The following is a 7,767-nucleotide window of genomic DNA, read 5'->3' as shown; positions in this document are numbered from 1 at the left end:
TGGCCTCGGGGCAAGGGCTCAGGGCGAGGGGGTCTCGTGTGACTCTAGGACCCCCTCCGCCCAGCCCGCCTCCAGAAAACGGCTCAGAAACTCCGTCCCTCGGCCGCCCTGCCCACCCGCAGTTTTTGTAAATGAAAGTGAGTAGGGCTTTACTGGAACACAGCCACGCAGCCTTGCTTTCTGTCCACGGCTGCCTTCGCCCTGTGAGGGCAAAGTTGAGCACGGCCACGGAGCCTAAAGCATCTGCCATCTGGCCCGTTACTAGGAGAGTTTGCTGCCCGGCCCTAGCGTGGACACGGCAGCGGGGGGAGCGCCAGCCCAGAGCCCCTCGCCAGCTTCTGCACAGAACATGCACAGCTCGTGGGGTCCAGGCCACTGTGGCCACGTGTAGCCCTCAGGGGACCCTGGGACACTGAGAGGCAGTCACCCTCTGTCACACTGCCCCTCGCAGCCCCGGTCCAACCCAGGCACACGGCGGGGGGGGCGGTTCCTACGGCTGTACCTCCTCCACACCCAGCAGAGAGGCACAGGGGTCAGGGCTCTCTCCACGTCCCTCGGGCAGCCCCTTGATCGGTGGAAACCGTACAAGCCCATCAGGGATCTGCCCGCACCCCCCGGGCCTGCAGCCACCAGCACCAGCCTCTCTCAGACCCAGTTCCATCAGGGCTGCCACACGTGCCAGGACATCAGGAGCTGGCTGGAGGACAAAGAGGGTGCCGAGACTGGGCCAGGCCCACCCCTCATGGCTGTGTGACTTTGGGCAAGTTACCTCCCCTCTCTGAGCTGCACTTTGCTCATCTACAAGTCTGGGCAGCTCAGCACCTGCCAGGCAATAGGACGCAATAGAGAGCTGAATGCCCCCAGCTCCCAGCGCAGGACAGACCCTGGGAAATGCTGGCTCCTCGCCCCTGCTGCCCCCTCTGCCCCGCCTGCTGGGGCAATGTTGGGACTCAGCCGTTGTGCCCTTAACCGGCAGCCTGGGACCTGTGCTTTGCCTTTTCCTCCTGGGACCCCAAGGCAGGACGCACGAGGCCGCAGGAGCAGGGGTCAGGGCCGGCCCCTCTCTGTTTCGGGGCTCCACCCTGAGGCAGGGTCAGTCGGGGGCTGGACTCTGGTGTCACCCCATCCCCCTACAGCCTGCACCCCGCCAGGCCCCCACATCACCCCACCCTCTGCCTCCCCCCCACCCAACACTCTGCCTCTGATGCCGGCCCTTGGGTTTTCTAAGAGCTGCACTGACTCAAAGGCTCAGCCGCACTAGCTCAGCTCAGGCGGGCACCGTCCCTCCCTCCCCCTCTCCCCCTCCCTCCCTCCATCCCCCTCCCTCCCTCCCCCCTCCCTCCCTTCCTCCCTCCTCCCCCTCCCTCCCTCCGTCCCTCCCTCCTCCTGCCCCCCCCCCCCCCACAGGTCTGCATTGCACACCTGCCCTGTGCCAGGCCCTGGGGCCCTGTGTCCTAGTAGCACAGCCATTGCTCAGCAGGAGGCGGCTCTGTGGTCCCAACAACAGCTGTGAAACCCAAGAAGAGAGAGGGCTGGGGGGAGGGCTGTATTACTCGGGGATCTCCAGAGAAACGGGCCAACAGGACGTGTATAGAGACAGTGACTGCAGGGTCTGGCTCTCATGGTTGGGTGCGGAGGCTGAGGGGTCCCACGATCCGCTGGCAGCAAGCTGGGGACCAGGAGAGCCAGCGGTGGCTCCGGTCCACGTCCAAAGGCAGGAGACCGCTGTCCGAGCTGGAGACCGTCGGGCCAGGAGAGTGGATTCTGCATCACTCACTTCTGCTCTGTTGAGGCCTCCAGGACTGGACGAGGCCCACCCGCAAGGGGAGAGCACCTGCTTGACTCAGACCACCCGTTCAGATGTTACTCTCAACCAGAGACACCCAGAAGAAAGTCCCACCAAACACCTGTGGCACCCGTGGCCCAGCCAAGCTGACACACAAAACGAGCCTTCCCAGGCCTGGTCTCCGTGCAGAGGCCGGAGGTCGGGGAGGGTGACTCGGGAGCCTCATGGTGACCCTCCACGTTGTCTTCACCCCACTCGCCCCCCAGTACTGGCCCCGACTCCCAGGCCCCCCTCCTGGGACTGAGGTCTTGCCTGAATGCAGAAAGCCCTGCAGGGTCAGGTGGGAACAGGGGTGGGAGAGCCCAGATGGCGTCCCTCCTGCACCTGCAACAGAACTTCAGGGACGGTGTGAGCTGCTGGGACCAGGTGCCCAGACCACGTCCTTGCCCATCAGGGCCAGCCCTGGGCCCCTCGGCTGGGCAGGGCCGCGTCTTACCGACAGTCTTCTCAGCAGTGGACGGTCAGCTGCTCCACGCCTTCTGGAAGACACTGGGGGGGTGCTTGGTGGAGGGTTCCCAGGCAGGTGAGGAGCGGCGGGAAGTCAGGCAGGGGGGCTCCTGCGGAGCCCTGTAGGCCACTGCACGGGCCTCGGCACCCACGGGATGGGGCAGAGGATGGATGTGACCTGAGGGGTTTAATTGGGCCCTTCGGTTGCCTTCCCCTGGGGGAAGGACTGGGGGGAGGGTGAGAGGGTGGGTGTGGGACTCACTGAGGGGTCAGGTGTGGGTGTGTGAGGGTCAAGGGTGCTACAAGGCTGCTGGCCTGGGGAAGACGGTGTAGGTGCCGCCAGTGGCCGCTGTCACAAATGACTGCAAACAGTGACTTTACACAATCCAAATGTAGTCTCGGCAGTGCTGGAGGCCAGAAGTGGGAAATGCGCTGAGCTCAGGGTGTGGGCAGGGCTGGCCTGTCTGGAGGCTCCAGGGACCATCGTTTCCTTGGCTTTTCCTGCCTCTGGAGGCCCCACCTTCCCCAGCCCGTGGTCCCTGCCTCGGGCTTCAGAGCCAGCACTGTCTGGTCCAGTCACCTCACCTCACATCACTCCAACCTCCTGCCCCCGACCTTCAACCAATAAGGACCCTGTGACTACATTGTCCCGCCCCCTCAATCCAGGATCATCTCCCCATTTTAAAGTCATGCAACTTTAATTCTATCTGCAACCTAATTCCCCTTGGCCATGTGACCTAACATAGTCACAGATTCAGGGGGTTCGTATGTGGACATCTTTTGGGGGCATTATTCTGCCCACCACAGATGGCAGGGGTGCAGGTTTTGGGGGTACCATGGGGATTAAATATGAGAGCCAGTTAATTTGAGATGTTTGAGGGGCTTCCAAGTCGGGGCGGGGGGAGTTGGATGTACGTATCTGGTTCCAGGTGTCTCCAGATGGGAGATATGAATTTGGGGTCACCCTCTTGCTAGCTTGAAAAATGGTTCCCCAAGACATGTCCACATCACATTTCTGGAACCTGTGGATGTTAACTTACTTGGTGCCATCACCTGTGTTCCCATAAGGGGGAGATTTGACGCAGAAGAGGAAGCAGTGATGTGACCACAGGTGCAGAGCTTGGAGGGATGGGGCCACAAGGCACAGACACTGGCAGCCATCAGAGGCTGAGAGAGGCTGCAGGGACCCTTCCCCTGAGCCCCTGGAGGCAGCGCGATCCTGCCAACGCCCTGATTTAGGATCCCTCAGAACGCCGAGAGAATAAGTTTCTGTTGTTTTCTGTTGCTTAAGTCATAGGGTTTACGGCTTTTTGTTATGGCATCTATGGGAAATGAACCAGCCATCTTAGAGATGACATAGAAAGCTTTGGGCCTGAAGGAGTGACCCAGGGGTGCCCAGGGACAGAGGCGCATCGTGAGGTCCGAGCATGAGCCTTGGACCCAGGTCAGGCTGGCGTGGTGGGGAGAAGCCAGGCAGGGAGGTGGAGCAGGGGGCCTGTGGGGTGGTACAGCCCAGGGTGGCGGGGGGCAGGGAGGAAGGGGGCGCTCTCAGGGCCACCGCCAGGGCAGGAGGGACGAGGAGAGGAAATTCACCACTGGGCCTGGCTGTGAGGAGGTCACAGGTGGACTTGGTGGGCTTGAGGGTGGGGACTCAGGAGAGGGGGAGGGAGGGGAAGGGGGGAAAGGAGAGGGCAGACTTTGGGTCGGAGGGGCTGATGTACCATCTGGGTGGATCCAGGACAGGAGACTGGGGTGGGGTCCACAGGTGCAGGCCGCCCTTCTTGGGGGAAGGAAGAGGTGGGGAGAATTTCCACCAGTAGTGAGGTAGTGAGCCCTCCATCACTGGAGGCAAGAAAAGATGATTCCTGCCTTCGGGGCCTCTCAAGGGCTCCACACGACCCCAGGATCACGTGTGCCGTGGGGACGTGCAGAGGGAGGGAGAGCTCGACGGTTCAGCGGGTTGGGGTCTGGCCCTTGTGTGCGCCAGGAGAGACGCTTCCCTTCTGGTTGGGATGCAGGTTGAGGGTCCCGCCTGAGGTCACAGCCCTGGGGGTGCAGCATCAATGCCCTTAACTGGGGAGCCCACAGCTTGTCATTCTCAGCCTGAAGCACGGACCCTCTGGCAGTTAGGGCCGTGTCTGCTCACCCTGCCACCCAGCCAAGGCCCCACTTCACAAGAGGGGGGGGGGCCTGGGCAGCGTCCCCGCAGAGCCTGGCGGGGACCTGGGTCACCGTGTGGCTGGGCTGCTCCTGTCGGAAGCAGCGGACGTGGGCCCCCTGGTCTTCAGCAGTCGCGGTAACGGGAACCGCTGGGCCCCATTGTGCACTAACAGAAGCGGCCCCTTTTCCCTTCTCCTAAATTATTCATGACCTCCAGGAAGCCGTAGAAGTCGTCAGCTCTCTACAGGAGCCATAATTACAATGATAAATTTTATTTGTAAAGCCGGTCCCTCCCGAGAGCCAGCTGCCTGGGGGGGCCGTACATAAGCCGTAACCGAGGCAGGGGCCGCGGGAAGCTGCCCGTCACAGCTGTTTTTCCAGCAGGGCCTGGGCGGCTGGAGCAGCGGGGAGGGTTGCGGGAGTGGGGGTAGCTCAGCCTGCTGGCCTGACCTGCTGAGGGGGTCTGCTTGGCCTTTAATGGGGCGATCAGGTCACCCTGGCTTGGGCTCCCTGGTTAGAGCCGTCCGTGGTGGCCAATCTCCCGTTTTGTGGGTGCCACTCCCATTCTTGGGCTCGGGGACCTGCCTCTGGCCGGCCCCAGGGCTGAGCGTTCATACCCGTCTCACACACCCCAGGTTCACACTCCAGGATTGTGCATCCATGTGCACGCGTGCCGCGCGCACACACACGTGTGGGCACATGCTCTGTCCACAAAGGTGAGGTGTGTTCGTTGGGCCAGGATGTGTGCCAGACCCCCGCATGGCTCAGAGCCTCTCGGACCCCGCCATGGATGGAGCCCCATGGATGGGCCCTCGTGTTGGCCCGACCAGAACACAGATTTTGGGGGGAAGTGCCCACACGAGGCCCCGAGGGGGCAGCTCATAGAGTCGGGGTTTGAACCAGGGCCACTGGGGCTGTCCTGGCACCTGTGTCACGTGGCCGCCTAGAGCTGTAGGCACAGAACGTTAGAAAGAGCTTGCCACTGGAGGCAGAAGGCAGGGCCCCCAGCTCCGCCATCCCTGACTGCGTGACTTTGGGCCGGTGCCTGCCCAGCTGAGAGCCGCTGGCCCCTCTCCCGTAGGAATCCTCACCCTGGGGCTGCTGCAGGCTCTGGAGGGATCTGAGCGCCACACTCTGAAAGTAGCAGGCAGGCACGTGGCGCTGGTCCACATTGGGGCAGACCCAGCAGCGGCTCAGCAGCCCGGGACCTGGATGCCCACAGGTTTGCGTGGCCCAGGTGTGCTTGTCATGGGGTGTTGTCCGCCCTGGGCTGTGCCTGAAGCCTTCAGCCTCAGGGCGGGGAAGGCTTATCCTTCGGACCCTCTGCCTTATGCAGAGAGAAGCCTCCCCAAGTTGGCTGGCCCGAAAAGGCAGGAAGAGTCAGTCTGTAGGTCTCTAGAGAAACCATGTGCTGGAAGGAGACATAGCCAGACCTTTAGAGAGCTGAGGGATAAAGAGTCTGGGCTGGCGTTGATATCAGGGGACCCAGGTCCCGTCAGGATTCGAGGGAGAGCTTATGGAGGCCAGGAGACAAATGGACCAGCTCGAGCCCACCTCACAGTGGGTCCAGTGATCTGCAGACCGGGCTTGCTGCCTTTGCCCCAGCCCCTGCTTCACGCTTGTGCTGTGTGCCCTCAGCAGCTGCAGAGCCCTCTCATTGCTCCCCTGACCTGTGGGGTAAGAGCCATGATGATAACAAAAACCAAACCCAACTAACCAACCAACCAACCAACACCCTGCCCAAGAGAGTCATTCCACGCATCCTGAGTGCTTGACGGAAATGGAAACCATCCCCGAAGACTCCAAGGATACACGGTTGGTGGTCCCACCATGTCCCCAAGGATACATGGTTGGTGGTCCCACCATGTCCCCCTCAGCTCACCTGTGTGGCCCCAGCAAAAGCCAAGTAGATGATGGTAGGAAATGGTGGGTCACCCCAAACCTGAGCCTGCGTCAGCCCAAGCGGAAGCTGCTCTGCCTGGCGCGGTCCCTGGAACGGCGCAGGTCACCCACGTCTGCAGGGGCTGCACCAGCTGCTCCAGATACCTCGTCCTCGTTCCCCGTCCGTGAAGAGGAGCCGGGCTCGTTGGCCTTTCCCTGCGCAGGACAGCAGTACACGCAGCCTTGCTTCCGGGCTTCGTCCCCCTCTGGCTCTCCTGTTTCGATCCAGTCTGCCGGGACTCCCTGCCCCTCCCTAATCTGCAGAAAATCATGTGGCTCCACCATGCCCAAGGTGTCGTGCTAACCGGACCTGGTGGGCAAGACGGTCCACACCAACATCATGCTTTCAACTCACACCGGGGGCCTCCGGAAGCGGGGGCCTTCTCTTTGATTTGCTAACGATGGAGGAAAACTCCAGCCCTGGTCCCAGGAGCTGACTGTGTTCGCCAGTGATGCGAAGGGACTTTCCTGGTGGCGCAGTGGTTAAGAATCCGCCTGCTAATGCAGGGGACATGGGTTCGATCCCTTGTCCGGGAAGATCCCACATGCCGCAGAGCAACTAAGCCCGTGCACCACAACTACTGAGCCTGTGCTCTAGAGCCCACGAGCCACAGCTACTGAGCCCGTAAGCCACAACTACTGAGCCTGCGCTCTAGAGCCCACGAGCCACAACTACTGAGCCCATGTGCCACAACTACTGAAGCCCACACGCCACTACTACTGAGCCTGTGCGCCACAACTACTGAGCCTGCGCTCTAGAGCCTGCGTGCCACAACTACTGAAGCCCGCGCGCCTAGAGCCCGTGCTCTGCAGCAAGAGAAGCCACCGCAATGAGAAGCCCGCGCACCACAACGAAGAGTAGCCCCCGCTCGCCGCAACTAGAGAAAGCCCATGCGCAGCAACGAAGACCCAACGCGGCCAAAAATAATAAATAAATAAATAAATAAATTTAAAAAAAAAAGAAAAATCACCGTTTTTTAAAAAAAAAGTGTGGTGCGAAAACTAACGGCTGATGTGGCGAGGGAGGGGTAGATGACAGGGCTGGGGAACCTTCCAGTGGCCAGGGCTGCGAGCACGGCCCCAGTGTCCCCTGTGTGGGGACAGGTGGCCAGAGGCGCCTGGCGATGGAAATGACGGTCCTGACCCACAGAGCTGTGTGGGGAGTGGTCCAGCAGCCCAGGAGCCCTCTGACACTGTGCCCCCCATACGGCTAGCCTCCTCCCGCCCGCCCCGTGAGCAAAGACTGCTGCCTGTCCTACCTGCCATCCGCTGTGCCCACTGGGGTGTCGCTCCAGGACCTTTGCCTCCGACGTGTAGGTTTCCCTGCCCAAAAAGTCACTGGGGTCTCTGTCCTGACTCTGGGCTCTTTCTTC

The sequence above is a fragment of the Balaenoptera ricei genome, chromosome 2 (genome assembly GCF_028023285.1).
Source record: "Balaenoptera ricei isolate mBalRic1 chromosome 2, mBalRic1.hap2, whole genome shotgun sequence".
Taxonomy (NCBI): Eukaryota; Metazoa; Chordata; class Mammalia; order Artiodactyla; family Balaenopteridae; genus Balaenoptera; species Balaenoptera ricei.
The sequence above is the reverse complement of the archived record's forward strand: the minus strand, read 5'-3'. Positions refer to the sequence as shown.